The sequence below is a fragment of the Bubalus bubalis genome, chromosome 8 (genome assembly GCF_019923935.1).
Source record: "Bubalus bubalis isolate 160015118507 breed Murrah chromosome 8, NDDB_SH_1, whole genome shotgun sequence".
NCBI classification, from domain to species: Eukaryota; Metazoa; Chordata; class Mammalia; order Artiodactyla; family Bovidae; genus Bubalus; species Bubalus bubalis.
This window is the reverse complement of record NC_059164.1, coordinates 71,394,945-71,408,908: the sequence shown is the minus strand read 5'-3', so window position 1 is coordinate 71,408,908 and position 13,964 is coordinate 71,394,945. Positions and strand designations below refer to the sequence as shown.

Below are 13,964 nucleotides of genomic sequence, written 5' to 3'. Positions count from 1 at the left end.
ACTTTATAACAAAGATTCAAGCAGTCCATATTCCATGCAGTTGTACAAACTGAAGCTGAGTTATTTACGTTGCCCAATCACATTCAATCAATCTGCATCTAAATTTCTTAGTATAACTTCCATGCTGTTTGTAATTCACTATACAGTTTTTCATCTACAAAGTTTATATATTTGGATCAAAACACATTATCAAATATAGACAGCTCCTAACTTTAAAGGAGGTTTTGTTCCAAAAGTTCAGATAAAGTAGTAATAATAATAATCAACATCTGCACAGCACTTAGAATCTGTTTTCCTTGGGGCTCAGAAACAGACAATTGCAGAAGAACTCAAACACAACGCAATCTCATTTCTTAGCTTGTCTGTTAATTAATTCCATAAATATTTACTGAGCACTTAGCACTGTGACAGGCATTAGACAGATCTGTACTTTCATAGAACTTACAGGCTATTAGGACAGACTGATGTTAGAAAATACCCAAATAAATATATAGTTACAAACTGTGATACATTCCAAGAAGAACAGACTTCGATAGAGTATAGTGAAGAGAAACTTATATTTCAAGGAATGACTGGTGACTGCCTCTCTGAGACAAAGGCAGTTAAGCTGATCAGCAAAGGCCCAGTGGGGGTTAGCAAAAAGAAAAACTAGGACAAGCATTTAGGAAGAGGAAACAGCATGTGGCAAAGAATTGGCTTGGTCAAGCAGATCTTGTTTGTTTCTCTACGAATCTTGTCTTCACTTTGCTAGTCCTTGATCGGAGATAAAGTGCTAAATCTACTCATTTTCACAGATGCTGGCAAGTATCAGCAAAGGTTATCATACTTAGAAGGCACATATGACTTTGCAAAACATTATACTCATAGCCTGTAGGGTTATTCTATAATGAATTCTCAGGAATATGATCTGGTAATCCAAACTGGGGAAGACATCTTGAGACAGACTGCAGTCCGCTCTTTGCTCCTTTGCTAATGACAGGGTACTCCACTCCAAATTTGCAGGAGCTGATCCTGGACAACGGTTCAACAAAAACAGAGGGAAAAATAAGTAACCTCGACTGTCCAGAGTCTTAGCTCTCTGTCCATTCTACTTTGTGCACTGAATTGATCAAGCAAACAAACCCTCTCTAGCCCTCCAACTTAAAGACCAAAGGGACTGGATGGTTGCCCAGAATTAAGAGAAGAAAACTATACAGTCAACCAATGCCATTTCGGAGAGGCAGGTGTTAATTATAGACCTTCTTTTGAGCAAGTATTAATTAAAAGAGGGCAAACATAAATATATGCTAGGCATTTGCAAAAAGGTAGATGACAACATAGTTTTGAAGAAGCCTCATGCTATTAAACATGAAAATGAATGAAATTAGAGGGAGAAACTAGAAATCATCTCATAGGCAATGAAGTAAGGTGATTAAATAAGAAGTCAACTAAATAAATAATTTACTTAAGTAATTAAATAAAAGACTTTAAAAAAGGTTGACAAAACTGGAGATACAAACACAAAGGGTGACTTGAGAGCTTAGAAAAAAACTGAAGGATGCAGTGCCATTTGTAGAATTTAAAGTGGCAACAGAAGCAATGGAAAAAGCAAAATTGATACCCTAGAAAACTGAATCTTGAGACAATGCTTATACTGTCTAATTAAGTTTATGCCCAGGAATATATTTGTCATCAGGAGGCTGCCAATTAAGGAATGGGGCTTCAGACAGTACTAGGTATCTGGAGGGGGGATAACCCTTTCTAAACATGGAGACATCCAGAGCTTCATAGACTCTGGCTCATAAAGTGAAGGACTGTCCAGTCTCTGTGTATTAGCAAGCATTACATGATAAATGTTATATTAATAACCATGTAGGTAATGTGGGTTTTATTAAGTTAAAACTTTTACCTAGATGATCCATATGCAATTGTAAAATAAAAAATAATACAGAGAGACTTTGTATATCCAGTTTTCTCCATTGGTAGTAATTTGTACAATACAACCAAATATTGACTTTGCTACAATGTATTGATCTTACTCAGATTTGTCCTATTTTACCTGTGATAATGTGTATTTAAAGGTACTGGGACCAACACATATAAATGAGACTCACCTACTTGGACTGATTTCAGCTAATTACCTTCACTAAGTTGATCATTAAACAATCCTGTCAATATACTGATTCTTGATTGTGAAAGTGCTTTGGAAAGCAGTGGCTTGGAGGAGGAACTTAACGTAAATTAGCTCAATCTTGATCTGAAATTCCCCCTTGGGTAGGCATGATTAATGTGCTTGATAAACAGTTGTCAGAAAACTGTACACTTTGTCCAAAACACTGTGAAATCAGTGTGTTCTATTCTAAAGCATCACATAAGATGGAAAACAGAGCAACATTTTTTTTTTTTCCTCAGAGAAATAACTAGCTGTTTAATGCGGCCCAAAGCAGGGTGTAAACACTGAACCAAGAATAATTACCCTCACCTTTGAGTGACATTAAATTGTTGTAATCAAAGGGTAGAAGAAGAACAGAGTGGTCAACTGTTTATTTACATTGTGTAAATATGGTTAAGTGGTAACTCAAAAAATGTGCAGATTTCAGGAGACAAGCTCTTTACAATGTTCTACTGTGACCAGCCAAGAAGAGAGATGGAAATTTAATGTTTACAAATGGCCTTTATTCAGGGGCTCAGTATGACTTGTTCTGAACAGTGAAAGTAAGGGAACATTGAAAATAAATTTCCAACACAGGAAATCACAAATATGCTGGGGAACTCATGGACTCTGGATACAGCACTGTATTGTTAGCAATCAAACCCTTGATTCATGTTCTTGTGAGTTGGCTTGTTAGTTTCCAAGTGCATCTCTTTTTGTTTTGAGGTGCAACTCTTGAGTGTTGTACATATTGATTTTGAGCTCTTTCTTTGAAAGAATTAGTGAGTGAATGGATACGGCAACTTTGATCAAAGAAAACAGAAAGCAAAGTTGAGATGCAGAATGTACAAGGAGAAGTAACTATAGACAGGAGAGTATAAAATAATAAAAGAGAATTATGGACAAAAATCAATAGGAAAAGGATGGATTATTTAATAAATCATGTGAGGAAACCTGGCTTACTATACAGAGAAAAATAAAATGATCTCCACTAATACTGTATGTTTGAACTCCATATTTCTCTAATTGCATATAAAGATAAAACTGTGAGGATAATATAGATTACATTTTTATAACCTAGGGATAGGATAAGGACTTCTTAAATATACAGAAGATAATTTATAAAGCAAAAAGCCCTAAGGTTTATTATAGTAAAAAATTAGAGATTTCTGTTCTAAGGAGGAGAGTATGGACAATGTTAGTAAAGGACAGATTTGGAGAATCAGTTTGGAAACATGAATAGGCTTTCTGTTTAACCTGCTCTTTATACATTTTCAATGTATAAAACTGATGAGAAATGAATAATTAAACAGTTTTACAAATCAATAAGAAAGTACAGCAACCTCAATGGAAAAATGGGCAAATGTTGTAAATTTGTAGGTCATAGAAGATGAATGACAAATGTCTGAAATGCTTACAAGGAGATATTCAAACTTTCTAGTGTTTAGGTAAATGCAAATGAAAACACAATGAAGTACTGGTTTACTTGTATCAGACTGGCAATACATAACTAGAAAGTTAGATAGTGTTAAACATCTGTAGGAAGGTGGAGCTGTAGGAATTCTTGTACACTGCCGGTGGTTGTGCAAATCAGGAGGAGTTATTCAGGAATGCAATCTGGCAGAAATGAGCCAAGTTATGTACATGTATCCTCTATGACTCAGCAGTGCTATTTCTGATTAGATATCACTCTATAAAATGATAGGTGATCTAGGCGTCCCTCACTGGGGTAATGGGCACAAAAAATGTGCATGATGCACAGTATCTGTGCCATGTACAGACCAGAAATAAGCTTGGAAACATGAATAGACTTTCCACTTAACCTGCTCTTTACTGTTATTTTCATTCTTGGTACTTCTCATGGTTAAGATTGCAGTATAAAATGTCCTCCTCAGAGATGCTTCCTGTGGTAGATTTTAAAATGCCCATAAATACTTACTTGGCTTCTTCTCTCATTAACAGAGGGGAGCTGCCATATGAGAAGTCCAAATCCTTTGGAATACCATGGTGTGAGGAAGCCCTGACCACATGGAGAGACAGTGAATGCACTCAGTTCACCACCTCAGATGAGCCCCCACCTTCAATGTCCAGCCTCAGCTGCTCTCTGACTACAACTACATGAAAGACCCCACACAAGGAGGCTCGCTGAGCTCAGTCAACCTTGCTGGTAAAACGGAACAAAACGTTCTTTTAAGCTGCTGACTTCCGGGTAGTTTGTAATGCAGTAATATTTAACTGCAGCACCTCCCACAATACACCCAGTGCCTAGTAGAGTGTCTGCTTTTGATATAGTATTGGTTCAGCAACTGAAAAAGTTTAATTGGCCAAAATAATTCTGAACCTTTTTATCAGATCTCCTAGTCCTGATTTCTGGTTCAAAGAAGGCAATGGCACCCCACTCCAGTACTCTTGCCTGGAAAATCCCATGGGCGGAGAAGCCTGGTAGGCTGCAGTCGATGGGGTCATTGAGGGTCAGACAGGACTGAATGACTTCACTTTCACTTTTCACTTTTCACTTTCATGCATTGGAGAAGGAATGGCAACCCACTCCAGTGTTCTTGCCTGGAGAATCCCAGGGACAGGGGAGCCTGGTGGGCTGCCGTCTATGGGGTCGCACAGAGTCGGACACGACTGAAGTGACTTAGCAGCAGTCCTGATTTCTGGTTCATACCTATAGTACATTCCATTTCAGATACAGAGCCATCACTAGTTACATTTAGTTTTTAAACCAGGTATTTTCCACAGTATGGTTACATCAATGTAACTTTGTGTCAGACAACCATCAGTTCTACTAGTAACTTTTCATTTCCCTCCTCATCCCCACTTGCCTCTTCCCAGGTTTCATCCTTTTGTTGCCAGAAGATAAGAGGCTTCTATTGTTTTAAGTTTTCAATGGGTCCCCTTCATTGTCTCTGATTGCAGGATTACACACAGTGGTATTCACAGCCTATCATTGCATGCTACCTTAGCTATGGGTGTTTAAATGAATAATTGTCAGGAGGAGCTAGTGATTATGGTTATGCCTCACAATGTTGGTGGACAATTCCCTTATTTGAAGTGTATGTTAGTAAAATTCCTTGTATTTGTTGTTGTTCAGTTGCTAAGTCGTGTTTGACTCTCTGTGACCCCATAGACTGCAGCACACCAGGCTTCCCTGTCCTTCACTGTCTCCCGGAGTTTGCTCAAACCCATGTCCTTTGAGTCGGTGATGCCATCCAACCATCTCATCCTCTGTCTCCCCCTTCTCTTGCCCTCAATCTTTCCTAGCATCAGGGTCTTTTCCAGTGAGTGGACTCTTCACATCAGGTGGCCACAGTATTGGAGCTTCACCTTCATCATCAGTCCTTCCAGTGAATAATCAGGGTTGGTTTTCATTTGACTGGTTTGATCTCCTTGCTTTTCAAGGGACTCTCAAGAGCCTTCTCCAGCACCACAATTCCTTGTATTAATTGAAACAAACATAAATTTTGTTGTTTTTATCATTTGGTGATAAGCAGTTTTCTCAACTGCTTAACTGAAGAGTTATTGAAAAGACTTGGAATTTCTTTAGGCTAAGTGTAAAAAGCTGGGTTTTGCACATCTCTGTCATGCACTATGCTTATTTGTGCACATTCACCTCCTACTAGATGACAGAAACCGAAGGCAGGCTCCAGGGTTTTGTTTTGTTTTTTTTTCTCCTTTTGACAACCCCAGAGGATCAGCTAGCCCAGTCAGCATATTGGGTACTCTTTCAAATATTTGTGGATTTGAAAACCATGCCTTTAACTTTTCATCTTTTGATGTCCTTCATATCTGTGAACTGTAGATAGTAGTTTTCTGTTGTTTTTTTTTTCTTCTTCTTTTTTTAATGAGAGTTTTGAAGAGAGGGAGTTATGGAGGCATTTCTGGTATATAAGAGAAGGTGACTGGAGAGGAAGGGAGAGCTAAGGGCTCTTCATTCCCTCCAATTAAAAAGTGAACTCAGAATAAATAAAAGTTATTCTGCAATTACCCTTTTCTCACAGCAGACTTTCTCTTAAACCTTCTAAGATGGGTCAAGTTATAGTTTATAAGTTTTGCATAAGGTTTGGTTTTGAGGGGATTCTGTGCAACCATACAATGCATGAAGTCTTGTGAAAAAGTCCTGTGAAAATGTTCATTGACTTTTAGACTTCCATGACAGCTTTTAAAGAAAGCTTACATCCAACTTCTAAGTGGTGTTCTATATGTGTTGCTGGATAAAGACTTACAGAAAAGTTGTTGTATCATAGTGTTCCATTGCTTCTGAGAGGAATTTCTGTTCTAGAAAAGTGAGACTTTTTTTTCACATGGAACTGCTGGCATTAGTTCTCAGTAACAAGGTTGGCACTGATGTTGGAAGCTGGGGAAGGCTATTTCTTCCACTTCTAATTGGCCCAGTCATGTAGTGTGGAGGGAATTGAAGTCACAGAGTTGAGAGCTGAGTCTTACTCCTGTAACATCATATACAAGTTGTGTTTAGGGAACCACTATGTCATGCCTAGATGGTTTACTTATTTGTAGAAAGGATGGATGATACAGAAACTCTGTGATTGTCATCAAGAGAGCATATAATGTAAGGGTCTTAAATCTCTCTTTATAGGAAACTGTCAACTTAAAATTAGTCACAGCATGAAAGGAAAGAGTGTTTTATCTGGTGGGAACATTTTAGGACTCTAAGTCCAGAGAAAGCATCTCAGGTAGCCCTGAGAGGTGTGGGGAAAGGGAGGAAGGCTAGATGCAAATTTACAACAAAAGGGACAGGCAGTCTGAACATCAAAGATTATTGTTAAGTAAGGCAAACCAGATAACAAGTTAAGGAATTTAGCATTCTTCTATGTATGGGAGATGCAAAGTCTGGGATTATTGAAGTCATTCCTTTCATATACATCTCAGTTATTTGGGACCAGCATCCTGCATTTTTACAAATATATTCTTCGCTTTCTTGAATTCCCTCCCTTAGTGCTCAGCTCACCACCAGAGGGAGGGCTATACTCCCTGACTAGTGTGACATCCTTAAATTCAGAAATTCCTCCTGTAGGAAGTGGCACCACTTCTGGACGTGGCTCAGAAATTCACATTTGCAGGACTGGAATCACGTGGGGGAAAACCACTAGATCATTCAGGTATGACCTAAATCAAATCCCTTATGATTATACAGTGGAAGTGAGAACTAGATTTAAGGGACTAGATCTGATAGAGTGCCTAATGAACTATGGATGGAGGTTCGTGACATTGTACAGGAGACAGGGATCAAGACCATCCTCAAGAGAAAGGAATGCAAAAAGCAAAATGGCTATCTGAGGAGGCCTTACAAATAGCTGTGAAAAGAAGAGAAGCGAAAAGCAAAGGAAAAAAGGAAAGTTATACCCATTTGAATGCAGAGTTCCAAAGAAGAGCAAGGAGAGATAAGAAAGCCTTCCTCAGGGATCAATGCAAAGAAATAGAGGAAAACAATAGAATGGGAAAGACTAGAGATCTCTTCATGAAAATTGGAGATATCAAGGGAACATTTCACTCAAAGATGGGCTCAATAAAGAACGGGAATGGTATGGACCTAACAGAAGCAGAAGATATTAAGAAGAGATGGCAAGAATACACAGAAGAACTGTACAAAAAAGATCTTCATGACCCAGATAATCACGATGGTGTGATCACTTACCTAGAGCCAGACATCCTGGAATGTGAAGTCAAGTGGGCCTTAGAAAGCATCACTACAAACAAAGCTAGTGGAGGTGGTAGAATTCCAGTTGAGCTATTCAAATCCTGAAAGATGATGCTGTGAAAGTGCTGCACTAAATATGTCAGCAAATGTGGAAAACTCAGCAGTGGCCATAGGACTGGAAAAGTCAGTTTTCATTTCAATCCCAAAGAAAGGCAATGCCAAAGAATGCTCAAACTACCACACAATTGCACTCATCTCACACATTAGCAAAGTAATGCTCAAAATTCTCCAAGCCAGGCTTCAGCAATACATGAACCATGAACTTCCTGATGTTCAAGCTGGTTTTAGAAAAGGCAGAGGAACTGGAGATCAAATTGCCAACATCCACTGGATCATCAAAAAAGCAAGAGAATTCCAGAAAAACATCTATTTCTGCTTTATTGACTACGTCAAAGCCTTTGACTGTGTGGATCACAATAAACTATGGAAAATTCTGAAAGAGATGGGAATACCAGATCATCTGACCTGCCTCTTGAGAAATCTGTATGCAGGTCAGGAAGCAACAGTTAGAACTGGACACGGAACAACAGACTGGTTCCAAATAGGAAAAGGAGTAAGTCAAGGCTGTATATTGTCATTCTGCTTATTTAACTTCTATGCAGAGTACATCATGAGAAATGCTGGACTGGAAGGAACACAAGCTGGAATCAAGATTGCTAGGAGAAATATCAATAACCTCAGATATGCAGATGACACCACCCTTATGACAGAAAGTGAAGAAGAACTAAAGAGCCTCTTGATGAAAATGAAAGAGGAGAGTGAAAAAGTTGGCTTAAAACTCAACACTCAGAAAACTAAGGTCATGGCATCTGGTCCCATCACTTCATGGGAAATAGATGGGGAAACAGTGGAAACAGTGGCTGATTTTATTTTCTTGGGCTCCAAAATCACTGCAGATGGTGATTGCAGTCGTGAAATTAAAAGACGTTCACTCCTTGAAAGGAAAGTTATGACCAACCTGGACAGCATATTAAAAAGCAGAGACATTACTTAGTCAACAAAGGTCCGTCTAGTCAAGGCTATGGTTTTTCCAGTAGTCATGTATGGATGTGAGAGTTGGACTATAAAGAAAGCTGAGCACCAAAGAATTGATGGTTTTGAACTGTGGGGTTGGAGAAAACTCTTGAGAGTCCCTTGGACTGCAAGGACATCCAACCAGCCCATCCTAAGGGAGATCTCCTGAGTGTTCATTGTAAGGACTGATGTTGAAGCTGAAACTCCAATACTTTGGCCACGTGATGCAAAAAGCGGACTCATTTGAAAAGATCCTGATGCTGGGAAAGATGAGGGAAGGAGGAGAAGGGGATAACTGAGGATGAGATGGTTGGATTGCATCACTGACTCAATGGACGTGAGTCTGAGTGAACTCCGGGAGTTGGTGATGGACAGGGAGGCCTGGTGCACGGTGGTTCATGGGGTCTCAAAGAGTTGGACATGACTGAGCAACTGAACTGAACTGAATCACAGATTTCTATGACATTTCTTGCTCACTGATATGGCAGGCATATCAAAATATATCATTTTACAATACTGACTAAGATACTTTATAGGATACTGATGGCCAGGCCTGATGTTGTCTATGCACACGGTGGTTTCTTGACTGGTTTGCCTTCTTCTGTGACTTAATCTCCTTGGGGGTAGGAATAAAGTTTTGTTCAGGAATATACCCACAGTGTTTAATGCCATACCCAGGCAATAATAGGCACTTGATAATGAATGAATGAATGAATGAATGAAAGATTTGAGGACATGATATGATAATATATGAGATTCTTTGAGGATATCAGGTATTTTAATTAAGATCCTTATTAAACTTCTGTGAATTTCAAGTTTTGTTCTAGGTCTTTATAACTAACCTGTCCCAGCTTTGCAAGAATAATCACTGTCTCTTATAGCAAGATTTTATGTATATTTCACATTCAGAAAATTTTAAACTTTTATCAGGAGTATAATTTTTCTCAATATTCAAAAAAAACACACAGTTGAGATCAAAAGAACAATTCTTAAATTAACAGACGTTAGCCCTAGGGAAATAGCCTTGTTAATTAATTCAATAAACTTTAAGTCCTGGATTATGCTAAGCATGGATAATATAACAATAAGTAGAATGCATTCTTGACCTTAAGATACTTAAGCTCTGATATGGGATGAACTGTGTTTCCTCAAAAATCTTATGATGAAGTCCTAATTCTTGGGACCTCAGAATATGGATTTATTTGGAAATAGAGTCTTTACAGAGGTAATAAGCTTAAGGTCATGAGGTTAGGTGCTAACCTACTATGACTGCTGCTAAGCTGCTAAGTTGCTTCAGTCGTGTCTGACTCTGTGCAACCCCATAGACGGCAGCCCACCAGGCTCCCCCGTCCCTGGGATTCTCCAGGCAAGAACACTGGAGTGGGTTGCCATTTCCTTCTGCAATGCATGAAAGTGAAAAGTGAAAGTGAAGTCGCTCAGTTGTGTCTGACTCTTAGTGACCCCATGGACTGCAGCTCACCAGGCTCTTCCGTCCATGGGATTTTCCATGCAAGAGTACTGGAGTGGGGTGCCATTGCCTTCTCCGACTAGTGTTCTTATAAAAAGGGGAACTTTTCAGACTGACACACAGAGGGAAAATCATGTGAAGACACAAGGGAAAAAAAAAGTCATTCGTGCCAAAGAGAGACCTGGAGCAGATCCGTTCCTCATACCCCTCAAAAGGAACCAAACCTGCCTATCTGAGAGGAGGGATCAGTGACCCATTTGAGAAAGAGCCCCCAAGTGGAGATCTGCAGGGGTACCCTTCCATGCATGGGAATAGTGAGTGCAAAGGCCATGGGTAGGAGGTGTGGTTGGAATATTGTAGGAGCAGAAGAAGGCCAGTGTGCTTGGAGCACAGTGACCAGTGGGAACTAGGGCAGGTAAAGATGAAGCTGGAGACAGAGGAGTCATGGTAAGGCTCTTACTAATAAAGCAATGTCCAGGATTTTCCTGTATGTTTGTGACAAGTTCTTCTCTGGTACATATGAATTAATTTTATGGACATAAGAGAGTGGTTCGGCTCTTGTTTCTTTACTTTGTTTGTTTTTGTAGCTATTTTTCCTTCCTTAGTTTGGATAACTTAAGACTGCTGCTGCTGCTGCTAAGTCGCTTCAGTCGTGTCCGACTTTGTGCAACCCCATAGACAGAAGCCCACTAGGCTCCCCCGTCCCTGGGATTCTCCAAGCAAGAACACTGGAGTGGGTTGCCATTTCCTTCTCCAATGTATGAAAGCGAAAAGTGAAAGTGAAGTCGCTCAGTCCTGCCTGACTCTTAGCGACCCCATGGACTGCAGCCTACCAGGCTGCTCCGTCCATGGGATTTTCCAGGCAAGAGTACTGGAGTGGGGTGCCATTGCCTTCTCCAAACTTAAGACTGCAGCCATTTCAATACATGGTGGATTTGCAGAGTTATCTGGGAAAAATGCATGTGACTGTAAACTTCCTCAGAGTTAAAGGAGTGAAAGGAAAGTCCACAACTAGCTGAATGCCTGGGCGGAAGCAGAGTGCACTGTGACATCATTCAGTCTGCATCACTGACTCTTGAGATGTCTCTGTTGCCCTTATAACTTAATGTTCTGGGCAGCCCAGGTTCTAATTTATCAGCAAGGACAATAAATTGCTAATAACTGCTGGCCTCTCCCCTGTTCTTAAGTTATCTGCTAACACAAACAGACAGATTCATTCAATTTGGAAAATGTTAATAAGATGTCAAAATGTGTTCAGGGAGAATAAAAGGAAAGCTTTTTTTAAATGGCCATATCATCCTTTCCAAAATTGAATTCCAACTGTCCCTGTTTGTGCAGGTGAATTAAAAGACTATCAAAACCCTAAATGTGTCTATTAACCCAATTAAACAGTGTCTGAATTGAGAAGTGATAAAGATGAAAAGTGTTTGTGCTCTCTCAAATGAACCTCCATGACAAAAGATAATGAACAATTATTCCCCCACTCAACCGTCCAGAAAATCAGTTCTAATACTTTGATTTGACTGTTTGGCAAATACTGATTTTCTAGGATTTTAGGAAGCTCCTTTAAGTAAGTTTAGCTCATTTTTTTACTTTATAAGGATGAATTATAGTATTTGCAATAGCTAGATTCCTGGTGTTGCTTCCGCGTCTCTTACCACACTGTCCCCCACAACCCCGAATTTGTGAGTTTTGTCGCTACTTACTGAGATTTCTATGAAGAGGTAGGAAAAATTTGGTGGTGGGACAGAAATCAACACTTATTAGAAACTTGTGAGCATTTCATGTTGTTGCAAAAAGGATGCTTGACATAATTCCCTGAATTGAAGTTTGGAGGTTGTAAATATTTGAGTAATTTGCTTTATGCCCAAGTAATAGTGACTATTCTTGAAGAAAAAGTCTCCCAGATACCCAATAAGAAGAATATTGAAGACATTGTGTTATCTTTTGGCCTTTGGCTGAGGATGTCTGTAGCAAATATCTTTTAGAATTTTATAGTGTACAAGGAAAATGTTCTCCTCTCCTGAAGAACTTATTTCTGTAAAGATTTATCCATATACCTATTTAGTGCTCTTTTGGTACTAGGAAATGAGTCATTTGTAAGGCATCTTATTCTCTTTTTGCCTTTTCTGCTAGTACTATATTTAATGCTTAACAGTTATTTAACAATAGCTTATATATTTAATATATTAATTTGTCTCCTTTTCTACACAATATTTTTGTATATATGATTCTTACAAACTCCTAGTTTTTGGAAGTAGATCATACACAAGTAGAACAAATACATACATAGTGTTCAACTCCCCACCCTCTGGAGAGAATTTCCTATTGGATTGTATTTTTTACTTTGGTAGTGATTTGTTATGTTTGCTGTTCTTGCTTTCTTTGATTCCTTCTTAATGGTGGAAGAAACATTTGTGATTATATTTCCAAGCAGATTATTTGATATAGGCATCAGTCAGTCATAAAGACTTTAAAAATACCATCATTCCTTTCAATTTCATACTTAAACTATGAAAACGAGGAGTATTAAGGACATTTTAGTGGGCATGCCAGACATCAGGTGAAGTTTTGGCATGTTGAATCAAGCAGTTGGGCTACGGTAAAGCTTAGTTCTCCTGTTGTTCAGTCGCTAAGTCGCATCCTATTCTTTGAGACCCCATGGACTGCAGTATGCATCTCCTCTATCCTCCTCTATCTCCCAGAGTTTGCTCAGATTCATGTCTATTGAGTTGGTGATGCTGTCTAACCATCTCTTCCTCTGCTGCCCAGTTCTCTTTTGCCTTCAATCTTTTGCCATCATCAGGGTCTTTTCCAATTCATTGGCTCTTTGCATCAGATAGCTGAAGTATTGGAGATTTAGCTTCAGCCACAGTCCTTCCAATGAATATTCAGGGTTGATTTCCTTTAGGATTGACTGGTTTGATCTCCTTGCAGTCCCAGGGACTCTCAAGAGTCTTCTCCAGCACCACAGTTCGAAGTCATCAATTCCTCAGCACTCAGCCTTCTTCTGACAGTCATGGAAATAACACCTGGGCTAAATGATGTAATGTCTTTCTACCAAATGATACAAACAGTTGCTTTTCTGTACGTTGTTGTTTTTTTTTTTTAATGAAGATGTCTGGTAGTATCAGATGGTTAGCAGAGTTCTAATTGCTCACGTGTTCAGTGAGTCAAGGAGAAAGCCATCTCTATCAAACTACAGGAAGTGAGTCTAGAATGAAGCTGAATGCATAATGGCAGCTGCCTAACCCACTGATGACGCATTGGCTAAATTGGGATTCTATGATTTTGATGTTGATAATTCATGAGATAAGCTTACAACTCGTGACAGTCCAACCAGTGGTTGTTCAACTGCCTCAAGGGTTGGGTGAACATAGCAGAGAATTGCAATTACTTTCTCACTAAGAGATCAGATTTCTCACTGGACAGCTCCCTAATAAAATATGTTCTAGCCTGTGCATCATGAGACAAGAAAAACTTTTGGCACATTTTTCTAATTGGAGGTTAAGCTGGAGGTAATGGTACCTCCTTTTGGGCTTTTGCACTTCACTCCTGTAAACCCAAAGCACCTGCCGTACTCTCACTCAGGTCTGCCTTGAGGTTTAGTTTCTTTCTCTCTCTCTGCA

General features: G+C 39.3%; 1 long non-coding RNA gene across 2 annotated transcripts in view; it reads left to right on the top strand.

The window, feature by feature from the left end:
• The window catches only part of LOC123334761, a 90,124-nt gene that overhangs the window by 55,265 nt on the left and 20,895 nt on the right, over positions 1–13,964 (top strand). For both annotated transcript variants that reach the window (XR_006552877.2, XR_006552876.2), the window contains exon 3: positions 4,094–4,298. This is a non-coding gene — a long non-coding RNA (uncharacterized LOC123334761). The remainder of the gene's footprint in view (positions 1–4,093; positions 4,299–13,964) is intronic.